A 13493-nucleotide genomic window follows, 5' to 3' on the forward strand; every position below is an offset into this window, starting at 1 on the left:
CAGTAGCTAGGGTTTGACTCTTTCTGTTTCTGAGCTGTGTTGTCTGAGACATTTGCAGGTTAAATGAATGCCCGTAAGGCTCTGCAGGCTCATAAAACAGCCGCATGCCATGCCCTTAAAAACTTCCCAGTTGTTTTGCTGGCGTGATTTTTGGTGAACATTCATCTGTGGCACAATAAAAAAAGAATGAATTGTATAAAGTTGCTCTGCCGCTATTTCTGTAGTGGGTTGACGTTGTGCGCACAAATTCACCCTCAAATCGAACTGCGCCTGTTTTACACTGATTGGAAACACAAATAAATGTTTTTGTGAATTATTGGACTGGAGAGGCGATGCACCGATAGTCCACTCATGTTATCATTGTGCACTTCTAAGATATGCCAAAGGTGAAGTAGGCATGTGGTGTTTGCCCTGCAGGTGGTGGTCCTACCCGTATAACATGATCCTTACCAAAACTAAAGCTATGATTTCCCGCATGTACGCTCTGCTGGCACAGAGAAAGGATGCAGAAACATGCCACTGTAGTGCAGTAAAATGTCACCAACCAGGGCCGGCTGTAGCGCTGGTGGTGCTTGTGACAATCATTTTTAGCCACCCCTCTCCCCATGACCGCCTCCTCGGATTCTCTCACTACCACCAGCCAAAAATGCCCTTCATCTCTCCAATCATGATTTATTACTAAACACAGCACCCCTCCTGAGGTATGTGCACCCAACAAGTCAGTATCCAGTGCAGCCACACCTGTCGCACTGCCTAAAGCCAGACCTTTCACCAACACGTTTTTAGTGTGTCTGTTCTTTTCTGTACATGTGTCATTATTCTTCCTTGTGGCGGAACCACCCCTAAGTATTCCACCTCACCAAATTGGTACAAGCATAATTCAAGTCAAGTCAAGTTAGAATTTGTATAGCGCACTACTCACCCAGAGGGTGTTCGAATGTCGTCTGTGGCTGCGATGAGGGCGGTCTCAGTGCTGTGTTTGGCTCGGAAGCCGGACTGTGATGGGTCGAGGTAGCCGTTAGATTCGAGGAAGGTGGGGAGCTGATTGTTGATGGTTTTCTCAATGACTTTGGCAGGGAATGGGAGGAGCGAAATGGGGCGGTAGTTCTTAAGTTCGGTGGGGTCTGCTGTGGGTTTCTTCAGAAGAGCACTGAGTTTGGCATGTTTCCAGCTTTCTGGGAAGGTAGCAGTGTTGAGGGAGCAGTTGATGACATCTCGGAGATGGGGTGCGATGATGGAGTCTGCTTTGTTGAAGATGTGGTGGGGACATAGGTCGGTTGGCGATCCGGAGTGGATGGTGTTCATCAAGCGGATGGTGTCTTCAGTGCTGATTGTGTTCCAGGCGCAAAGGATGTCGGAGGGGGGCTTTGGTTTGGAGGTGAGGGGGTGGACTGGTCGCCAAAGCTGTTATGTATGTCAGCGATTTTGTTGTGGAAGAACAAGGCTAATGAGTCGCAGAGGTCTTGAGATGGAGTGATGTCTTTGGTGTCGACGGTGGGGTTGGTAAATTCTTTGACGATGTTGAATAGTTCCTTGCTTTTGTGGGCGTTGTTGTCGAGTCGATCCTTAAATGCTGATTTCTTGGTGGATCGGATCAGCTGGTGGTGTTTGCGGGTGGCGTTCTTAAAGGTGGTCATGTTGTCAGTGGTTGGGTTTTTTCGTCAGGCTTTCTCGAGGGTGCGGCAGATCTTTTTGGATTTCTTAAGGTCGCCATTGAACCAGTGGGCTTTTTTGCTACCTTGCTTGGTTAGATGGTTTTTTAAGGGTGCTAATTTGTCTGCACAGTGAGTGATCCATTGTGTGAGGTTGATGGCTGCTTGATTTGGGTCCAATGATTTGGCGGGAGGGTTTTGGTAAAGCGATGTGAAGAGCTGGTCGGTGGTAATTGTGTTCCAGTTTCTGCGGGGGATTGGTTGTGGGTGGTGGTGGGTCGTGTTTTTTTTGTAGTTGAAGTGAACGCAGCTGTGGTCCGTCCAATGGAGTCCTGTGGCGTGATTGAAGGAGATGTACTTGCTGGAGGAGAAGATAGGGTGGAACGTGTGTCCGGCATAGTGGGTGGGGGTGTTTACCAGTTGTTTGAGTCCGAGATTGGCAAAGTTGTCTAGAAGGGTGGTGGTGTTGCTGTTGTTGTTCTTTTCTAGGTGGAAGTTGAGGACTCCTAGTAGAATGTAGTCCTCGGAGGGGAGGGCGTGTGGGCTGAGGAATTCTGCGATGTCTTCGCTGAATTGTGTGCGGGTCCTGAGGGTCTGTAGATGAGGGTGCCTCTGAGTGTGGTCTTAGGGTCGGTGTGAATCTAGAAGTGAAGGTTTTCGGCGGTTGCGAGGTTGTCGTCGGAACTGGTCGTGATGCGGATGGTGTTTTTATGGACAATGGCGATGCCTCCTCCTGTTTGGTTGGTGCGGTCCTTTCGGATGATCTTGTAGCTGTCCGGGATGGCTATGGCGATGTCAGGCGCTGATGAGGCCTTCGTCCAGGTTTCTGTGAGTAACGTGACGTACGCCGATGCGGTGTCTAGTAAGTTCCATAGTTCAGTGGCGTGTTTGTGGACTGAGCGGGTGTTGAGCAGGATGCACTTCAGGTGGTTAGTGTCGGAGTTCTGTTTGGCGTTTGTGGATTTGGTGTGGGTCCTGATGCAGTCTAGCTTGCAGGAGTGGCAGGTGAAGGGTCCGCGGGTGTGTCCTGGGGCGGCTTGGTAGCAGTCTGGGAGACGTCCTGTGTTGAGCGCAGAGAGGGTTGCGGTGTCGTACGTTATGCGGGTGGAGTGGATTGTGCTGGGACCAGGGGTCTGGTGCTGGGTGCGGTCCGGGCGCGGACGGGCGTAGACGGGCTTACCTTTGGCGCGCCTTCGGCACGCATAGGGCGCGTCCGCTGCGCGTGGACGCTGCGCGCAAATGCATCTGTCATAAGTGGAGAGTGTAGGGGGCGGAGCGAGGGAGGAGCAGCTGGGAGGCGGGAGCAGGGTGGAGAGACGGGCTCGGAGGCACAACAACAAGATGGCAGCAAAAACAAAAGTGAAACAGGACGAGATTGGGGCACAGTCTGGGATGTCGCTAAGATATGGGCAGAGGCACCGGCACAATCAGGCACAAATGATTACAAAAGCAGTGCGAGCAATGCAATATAGCGCTACGATATCAGTCAGCCACAAACAATAATACAAGCAATGAGGGCAATGCAATATAGCGCTACGATATCAGTCAGCCACAAACAATAATACAAGCAATGAGGGCAATGCAATATAGCGCTACGATACCAGTCAGCCACAAATGATAATACAGGCAATGAGGGCAATGCGCAAATTGGTTAATGGCAGCAATGAATGGGAACTGGTATTCAGTGCATTTATCCTCTCCTAATTAGTTGCATATCAAACCCAAAATAGATGGACTATTTACTGTTAGAAATTAGGTTCCTCGTTGGCAGGGGTATAAACGGCAGTCAGGCAGTGACCACAATCCTAGTGAAGGCTAGGCACAAGCACACCCTAAATATACCTGTGCACACGCTCTTGTTATTTGGCATAGACCAGTCAGGCTTAAATTTTGAGGTAATGGGTAAAGTATTTGTGCAACCCTTCAGACAGTAATACATTAAAATCACCACAAAAAAAGATTCCATACCAGGTTAGAAAAATAGAGAATATTTGTAATAAATAAAACACAACTAAAATGCCAAAAATCCAATAAGTAGAACTAGATTCATGAATTTTAAAAAGTAAACAGTAAAATAGTGCTTTGAAGCATTAAGCGCCAATCAGGGAGATCTGATCACGCTGGGCTGGGTCAAATCCAAAGCTTCAAACTGACTGCCGTGGAGTGCAGGTCGAATAAAGTCCCACATTATTCCCACTGAAGTTTTGCCTTTTCAAGTTTTGTGCCAAGAGTCCCGTTAACGAAGGAGGTTTGCTGAAATCAAGGAGTCTCAATGGTGATGGTCATTGTGGAGCAAAGTGCAAGCCAGGCATTGTGGACAGGGAGACTGGAGCCTTGTGGTGACGATACATGGGGGTGGATGATCATTGATATGCAAAGAGACTGTTCCCAGGTGATGAACTCCGCTCTGTTCGCAAACTTTTTTGCATTCTGCGCTACGAGGCGCTCGCGAAGTGCAGAAATCTCTGCTCCGCAGAGCTGAGTTTTTTCCCCGCTCGTGTTCGCCAATGGTAAGTTGGTGAGTGTGAGCAGCAGCTCGGGTAGAATTCCTACCCAAGAGGCAAGAAGATCAGCTTCCCCACTCGTGATCGCCAGTAGTAAGTTGTGGAGAGCGATCTGCCGCTTGGGTAGGATTGCTACCCGAGTGGCAGAACGATCAGCGCGAACGGCAGTTGGTGCCACTCTCCGCCGCTTGTGGGACTCTGTGGAGTTTTTTTTGTTACTTCACAAAATTCCGCATAGTGGAACTCCACAAACTCCACCCAGGTTTAGAAGAGTTCATCTTGATGTGGCTCACACTAATTCTTGGTGGAAGCGGCATGGTTGAAGTGCAAACGGCCAAATCTCATTTGCAAAGAGCCCAAAAGCTATACTTTAGGAGCATAAAAACACTTTCATGGTCCAGTATCTGTGAGATGCCTCTTGGGGGTCAGGAGTATGTTGAAGATGGGTTTTGGAGCTTTAGGACGACTGTTAGGTCCCTGAGGCTCAGATCAGGAAGCCAGCAGACTAGCCCTTTGAGTCCCTCTCGAGTAATGAGGACAAGATGGGTTGCAGGTCCAGTTCTTCTTTCGAGGCAAGAGGGTCAGCACAGCAAGGTAGCAGCTTCTTTAGATTGGCAGTCCAGCAGAGTGGAAGTCCTTTCAGCACCACAGCAATCCCTCTTCCTGGTAGAGTATCCACAGGCCCAGAGGTATACTGAAATGGTAGTGCAAGAGGTCAAGTACTTATACCCAGTTGTGCCAGTGAACTGTGGGGAAACTTCAAAGAGATGTCCTCACTGCTGATCACCAAAAGTAAATCAGGTTTACCTTAACATTTGGAAATGACTCAAAAAAAGTAATAAGGTAATGCCAATGTTATCCTATGGGAGATATAAGCCTTGCTGTACTGAAAAATCAAAGCAAGAGTATTTTTATTACCGTGACACGTCAAACCTAAAGGTCTTCGTGCATATAACCAAGAATCCCCAGAAGTGACTCCAAGGGCCAGTTGGCTGACCTCCTGTTTCAGCTTTGGGAAACAACAAGCTTCCAGAGGTCTTCCCTGCAACTGCCTAGCTGACCAGCACCAACTGGACCTACCTGAGAGCTGCTGCCGGCCTCTGCTGGAGATGGCCCTGATCCTCAAAATGTGGCTCCCTGGGTCTCAACCTTGAACTAAATTAAAATTGAAAGTCCAGAAGTTTGGGGCTCGTCGCCACTGCAATTGGGCTCCTCACACAAGAAGTGATCACCATGTCCTTCCGATACAAAGCTCCAGTGGTGACCTGCTTCTCAGACAAATAGTGACCTCCTTGCTGCTCCCACCAAAGAGAACTCCGGCTGAAGCTTGTCGTATGGTCTGTGACTTTGAGAAAGTAAACTTCACTGGGACACACCTGGTCCATAAATCTAACCCTCACTTCATCGCAGTCACCCGGAGCTTGTGAATTTTCTACCAGACACCTATGACCTATGAGTAGTACTTTGTGCTTTTTGTTGCTATTTTCACCTTCAACTTTGAAAATGAATAGCTCTGTTTCTATGTTTGGATGTTTGTCATTTGGATGCCATTTTATTTATTATGGTTTACTCTATTTTTTCTACATTAGAGTTGGATTTTACTTATGTTTTGTTTTTCACTTTATTACTGCTTGACTGTAGCATAAATACTTTAAATGTTGCCTCTAAGTTAAGCCTAAATGCTTTTTGGCAAAGTTACCGGAGGGTGAAGCACATATTTGATTAGTGATTTTTGTGGTTCACACTAGCAAAGATTGTGTTTAATACTTGAGTGAGACTCTCACCGCTCTCAAATAATAACCCAGTTTCACACACCTGCCCTGCTCCCCAATAGGTGTTGCAGTCTGCGGTTCCTGTTGTTGACTTTCCTTCTCTTCATGACAATAGCAACTGCAGTACTGAGATAAATGGGTGTTGGTTTTTCTGGTAGCACCAGGGGTGATCTTACTTCCAGCCTCTTCCTGCTCAGGGGAGGATGCAGTAGGTATGTCGCATTTCTGTTAAAAATGAGGAAGGCTTCTTAACTGTGGTGGTCATGGCAAAATACTTCTCATCTCTAACGCATATTTGGCAGGAACTGTGGGGCATATTAGCAATGAATTGCGATATTTATTGCAAGACGCGCTTTGCGAGTTTTAATTTATCGCTGGATATGTTAGTGGAAAAAACATGCTATTAGCAACGTTTTTCTCCATTGTGCTAAAATATCCAGCGATAACGGCGAAATGCATGAATATCGCTGGAAATCCAGCGATATTCACACATTAACACCATTGGGGGCTTAACCTGACAATCCACCCCCATTGAATATACACGTAAGTCATCCTATTAGCAGGCATTAGATTCTAGCGAAAATCGCGCTTAGCGCAAATTTTTTTATCGCTAAGCCTGCTTTGCTAATAGGTGATAGCTAATAGGTGATCGCTGTGTTAGCGACTGCTTTCAGTCGCTAACAGTTTGGGAATGCCCACTTTGCATGTCATTAGCGATAAATATCGCTGACATGCAAAGAGGGCCCCAAACCAGTCGCTATTGCTTAAAAGCTGTTGCTAACTGCTGTTAGCAACAGCTTGCTGATAGGGCGTTTAAAATATTGCCGCTTTAGCGGCAAAAAGTGCAGCTAAAGTGGCGATATTGCCCTTGCTAATATGCCCAATCCTTTTTTGGGGCCATCTTCTTTTACACTAAACACTAATTTGAAGAGTTTAACATACCAGTTGTTACATGTCTTATGTAAAATGATAGCATTTTGCACCATTCCTTGTAAAAAGTTACAGTGAATGCCATAATTTGTGGCAATTCACTGTACAAATTTAGCACAAATGACCAGGAACAACAGCTTTTGTTTTTGTTCTTATTTAAATGAATCCTCAAGCTAACATTTGATGATTAGATGCATTTTGCACTAAAATATTGGATAAGGGTTTACATTTCAAGTAATTTTGCTGTAATTTCACATACATTCATAAAAGAAAATTACGTGAATTTCACAGACTCTTTGTTAACAGCACAAGTAGAAGCACTTGGCAGACATCTCCAGTGTTTTTGTCAGCAAATTCACAAACTTTTCTCCATCTCAGTATTATGCATAATGGGAATTCTCATGTACCTGCAGGCAATAGAAATGAAGCAGGGAATCAGTGGTGCTTGGGCAAACTAGCCACTGTAATACATGGTCAAGTCAAGTCAGAAAATTTATATAGCGCGCTACATACCCAGAGGGTCTCAAGGCGCTTGAAGAAGGGTGGGGAATTATTGGTCGAAAATCCAAGTTTTAAGTTGCTTTCTGAATGCTGGGTGGTTTTGTGTGAGACAAAGGTGAGTGGGAAGTGAGTTCCAGGTTTTGGCTGCTAGGTAGGAGAAGGATCTTCCTCCCATGGTGGTTTTGTTGATGCGAGGTACAACAACAAGGGCTTGGTTGGAGGAGCGTAGCTGGCGGGAGGGGGTGTAGAAGGAAAGTCGTGTGTTGAGGCATTCGGGTCCAAGTTCGTAAAGTGCTTTGTGAGCGTGGGTTAGGAGGCGGAATGTTATCCTCTTATTAACGGGGAGCCAGTGGAGGTTTTTCAGGTGACTAGAGATGTGGTCTTTACGCGGGATGTCTAGTATGAGTCTGGCTGATGCGTTCTGTATGCGTTGGAGTTTTTTCTGATTTTTTGCGGTGGTACACGCGTAAAGGGTGTTTCCGTAGTCCAGGCGGCTCGTGACCAGTGCGTGGGTGACCGTTTTTCTAGTTTCGGTGGGAATCCAGCAAAATGTTTTTTTGAGCATGCGAAGAATGTTGAAGCAAGATGATGAAACGGCGTTGACTTGTCTGTTAATCGAGAGTGAGGAGTCCAGGATGACGCCCAAGTTCCGTACGTGGTCCGTCAGGATGGGTGCCTTTCCAAGGGCCTCTGGCCACCAAGAGTCATCCCAGGCGGAGGGGGAGGTACCTAAGATAAGGACTTCTGTTTTGTCTGAGTTCAGTTTCAGACGGCTGTGCTTCATCCACTCGGCTACTTCTTTCATTCTTTCATGTAGGTTGGTTTTGGCGGTGTTCGGGTCTTTGGTGAGTGAGAGGATCAGTTGAGTGTCATCAGCATAGGAGATGATGTTGAGGTTGTGTTGGCGTGCAATGGTCGCGAGGGGGTTCATGTATACGTTGAAGAGGGTGGGGCTGAGTGAAGATCCTTGTGGCACGCCGCAAATGACTTCAGTGGCCTCTGATATGAATGGTGGAAGGCGGACTCTCTGAGTTCTTCTGGTAAGGAATGAGGTGATCCATTCCAGTGCTTTTCCTTGGATTCCGATGTTTCTGAGGCATTGTAGCAGGGTGCTATGACAGACTGTGTCGAAGGCTGCGGAGAGGTCAAGGAGGATGAGGGCGACTGTGTCTCCATTGTCCAGTAGAGTACGAATGTCGTCTGTAGCTGCGATGAGTGCGGTCTCAGTGCAGTAATGTCATCATCAATGCTAAACATTAAGGCACACATGCTGAACCTATCTATTTTTTCCTGGACATTACACAGGAAAGGCTACCTGATGCCCCTCTCAGGGCCAAAAGGCAGAGGAGACCATATTGGAGTAAGGGTGGTGCAGGCAGTATTAGAATGAATACAATAAATACTGCCTGGCATCCCTCAAGGGACCAGCAGTACACTATCGGAGGAAGAAAGACAGGCAAAACAATTGAAAAAATTAATTATATAATTGCTGGTGTCCCTCCAGTGCCTTTGGGGACCCTATGGGATCCAAAAATCAAATACATGAATGTAATAATCGCAGCTGCCTCTGTGGGGCCCATGGGGTCCTTATAGGAGGCATAGAGTATTTGGCAAAAATTAAATAAATTAATTACATTATTGCTGGTGTCCCTTCAGGGCTGGTCAGAAACCTATAGGAGTTTGGTAGCAGGCATACATGGAATAAATACATGGAAAACAACATCGCTGTATTAAAATCAGCTACAAGCACTAATGCATATACTAGGAAAAACAAAAAATAAACAAAATATTTAAATGTTTTTTCTTATCACGTTCCTAGAAAATGGGTTTAAAAAGGGGTATAAAAAGAATAAAACACACACAGGCTGCACAAACGAGTAGTAGTTAATGTTCATGTTAATGTTAATGTTAATGTTAATGTTAATGTTATGGGTATCTTATATAGCTCTCGGCTACTCCGAGGAGTGTCCCGACGCTTTCTGACCCCCAGTAAAACTACAAAAAGGAAGCAAGAGAGAAGGCAAAAGGAAAAAAAGCGATCACTGTCCATAGAGCCACGTTTTCAGACCTTTCCTAAAGGCCAAAAGGTTCGAAATGTTGCTAGCTCATACACCATATGTAATGCAAGGAGAATGCATGGCAAAGAAAGACAAAAATAGTGGGCAAGAACAGGGGGAAGAAGGTAGTATAGAACAAAGGAAGATGACTTGCTACATGGGCCTGGATTCCAGGAGCTACCCCATTCCTAGCCATCAACAGGCAAATGCAGACAAAAAAAATGCACAATTTTCATTTATTAATAGGCCCCTAAAATTATTTTAAAAGCATATAGCACAGCAGCAGTGAGAATGTGAAAAATGCATTAAAAATACACCCAAGCCCTACTACATTGCAGATTAAGCACTATATTATTTACAAGGACCTAATGCCACCATAACGACACTTTTAGTAACGTTTTGGTGGCGTTAATGCCTTTGCCCTATTTCAGGGTACTTTAAGCCACTTAGAGTGGCTTAACGCAGCCATGTAAATAATGCCCCTCTTCACGCAACACTTAACGTCAAAGGGGGATAACGGGTATTGCAGCAGGCATTCTGCAGCAACACCCATTGCTTTTTTATCCTGCCCCATATTTACAAGATATGGGGCAGACAAACATTTGAGAACAGGAAATACCTGGTCTTAAACAGGTGATACAAGGAGAAGTGTTTTATTTCTCCCCATATTTTGCTCTTCCCACATAGAGAAAATCCCCTGTCAAGATTATTTATGGGCAGGAAGGTGTATCTTCCTACACATGAACTATCGCCCCTGCAGCATAGACACCTGAGCAAAATTGCACTAGGGTGCACGGAATGGAGCTAGGCAGCTTCTCTAGCGCTTGGGGAAATGCAGGGGTGTCCCACATGTTTTTAAATATGGCGCATCCCTGTGTTTAAACACTGACGGAGCACAGTGTTACCAATTTTGGCATAATACCACGCTCCATCAGATTGTTGAACATATGCCCGTAAGAGTAAAACAACAATACAGTACAAAAAACATCTTTCTAAGGGAACCATGAAATATTGAAAATAGTTCACATTTCCTTGTGAAATACAGATTACATCAATATAAATCAGTCTTCTGAGCTTTACCATTTCTGGGCTATTAGGATTATGTGGCATGGAAGGCCAAGTCATGCAGCAAGTTTTTTTTTAATTATGTAGTAAAAATTACTATGAGACACATTATCTGAGAGCATTAATTTCATTCATTTAAAAAAAAGCAACATGTGTACGTGAAATCTAAACATTTTGCATTTTATGAAGCAAATGGTATGGCAAATGAAGTTAATATATATCCATGAGTTAAATGATGTACCCACAGAATTACATAAATCCTCTGGCACTCACCATGGACCATTTTATTATCACCAATTTATTCATTTGTGGTAGTGATGCCACCAGAACCCCTTGATGGCAGTACTGGATAATTTTGAAGGTTTACTTATAATGCATGCCTTCTCTCTCCATATAGTTCTAGCAATCACCACATATCAAAGAAATGTCCCTTGAGGCTCTAGCAATGCAAGTTGGCAGCAGGATTGGTGTCCTCTAGTGCAATTTTCTAATGTGGGTGGTTGTGAGCGGTTGCTGTCAGTCAGCTGCTTCTACTTTTCTTCAGGAGCTGCAGCAACATCAACTCGAATGGCTGCGCGCTCTTGTGCACCGCATAGTGCAGTTCGGCTTCCAGCACTAAATTACAAGTCAAGTAGCATGACCTGCATATGTTCTGCCTGTTTTCTGAACTCCATGGAATATTGCGGACCTTTTATATAACTGCAGAATTCTGGAGAGTGAAACACCATGAATTATGTCCACCCCTAAGTCAGATACACTCCATTCACTACATATGTATGAACAACACAAAAAACCTATAGCACAGAATACTGGGGTTTCATAGACTTAAGCAATGACTCATAATTTTTAACTTTCATGTATATTTATGTTTGCAGTACTTTTATTCATTTTATAGTAAAATGTTGGGGTTACTCCTATTACCCTTATATACTCGTATGGCCTGGGAGTCAAAGTCAAAGTCAAACAAGCTTTATTCGGATCATACAAAATGTCCACAAAAGCATACTATAAAAAAAAAACTGTGATATCCGTTTATAGTTAATAAAAAACAAAAACATCAGGGTTAAAAACATCAGAGAACTTCAATTCATCACTTGATTTAAATGGGTACCACACTATAAAGTTAAGCTTACGTTACTCACAAAAACATCAGTGCACATCTCATTGAGTCACTATTATCCAGTGAGCAGTCAGCCTCATTGATCCAAAGTCTCTTGTTGTCATACAACCAATGTTCTCTCAATCCAAAATGAAAAACGCACAATGTTCAATAGTACACAATATTCTTTTATTAGTTCTTTTTCTTGTCACAGCCGACACTTGTTTTGCCCTTCGCGGGCTTTTTCAAGGCTGTAATTTATATACAAAAGATAGTCTCATATCAGAATCAGAATCCATGGTACACCTTCGATTAAGCATTTCCTATTTACATAGATCTAACACATAAGTGTCACTGTGCCACCACCACCAGCATGGTTTAAATGCACACCTCGCACAGGTAGAGTTAACACTCAAGTTTTTAATTGTTCTGCTACAAGTCATTGCGCGGAGGGCAAACACCCTTTGTGCGACCACCTTCATCAACACACCCATAAATTTGCCTAGTGTTCTCATGTACCCAAAGGCCTGCTACCTAGGTACCGCGTGTCCTATTGATTTAATAAGTCATGCTAGCAGTATGCCAATCAATGCATACTGCTTGCCCCTACTTCCAATTCAATCTCTAGAAAACACTCACCGGAATATTTGTCAATTGAGCAGCATATGCTCTAAAAATAGTATTTCATGAAAACAGGTTGGCATTGATCCTGTGGAGGTATATAGGGAAACTGTCAACATTCTGGCATATAAATGTGACATTATCACTCTATTCTTTACGTGAACAACATATATGATTACCAGGCCTACCTGCAAGCCTTTTCCCCTTTACATGTATGAATAAAGTTGTGGTTATTCCTTATTTTCTAGTACATCCACATGTGATCTCTCACTGTGTAATCATGATGGTTGGAGCCTTGATAAGTTCCATCTGAAGTATGGAAATATAGTACTATCAGGTATAGCGATCAATAACTTAAGTTCTATCTCTACTTTTGCTTGCGTTACTCCATAATTCAGTCGTTCTAAATGAACAAGTTCGGTCCTTTGCTTCATTGCCATCGCTACATAACAGATAACTGCATTACATACTGAAATAGTAGATTAGATTTAAAAATTGGACGGAGATACATTTTTTTACTTTCTGTATAAAACCTACAAAACAATAAAAAGTGAAGGGTACTATGTTTGGACCTGCCATCACACGGACAGTTAGGCATGATGGAGCACCATTTACCCCTTTTGGGATATGCAAATAAAAAGTTTAGAGTGCACAATCTTAATCTGGTTAGGTAAAATCTATGTTGTATATTGATAACAAATATAAGATATGGTTGTACACCCGTGCCCACGGGACCCTCAAGGTAAGAGATAACTTTTTTCTTAGAACTAGATGCCTCGTCTCTATGGACGGCCCTAGCATTTAGAAAACTCCTTTTTAATTCAGCATTGCTGATATATTGCACATCACCTGAGGTAAAATCATTTACATTTAAATTACAATCCTCTAGAAGACTAGCAATATAGTTTAGCCAGGGAATTTTTTTACGACCATCTTGGGACATACAATCTAAAATTATATCCCTCGTAAAATGAGATTCTTCCCTGACCCAGATACAATGCCACAAATTTAATGCATGTATGTGAAGGTGAGCAACCCAATAAACCCTTGCGGGCTTGGGCAGAAGGATAAGTAATAGATTGGGCCAGCAAGGGATTTTATTGCTATGGTTATGGACCAGTCAGTGTAGAACCCAATTAAATTGTGTGCTCACACTATTTTTTGTTTGTGACTGGAGAGCTTAATTATCACTATAAATCTATAATGTTACCACACTAACATTATGAGAAATGAAACAGTAATAATACAAAAACCAGGTTGTTGTGATCAAAAGTATTTCTTTGTATTTTATT

Source organism: Lissotriton vulgaris, chromosome 7, assembly GCF_964263255.1.
Source record: "Lissotriton vulgaris chromosome 7, aLisVul1.2, whole genome shotgun sequence".
Classification (NCBI taxonomy): Eukaryota; Metazoa; Chordata; class Amphibia; order Caudata; family Salamandridae; genus Lissotriton; species Lissotriton vulgaris.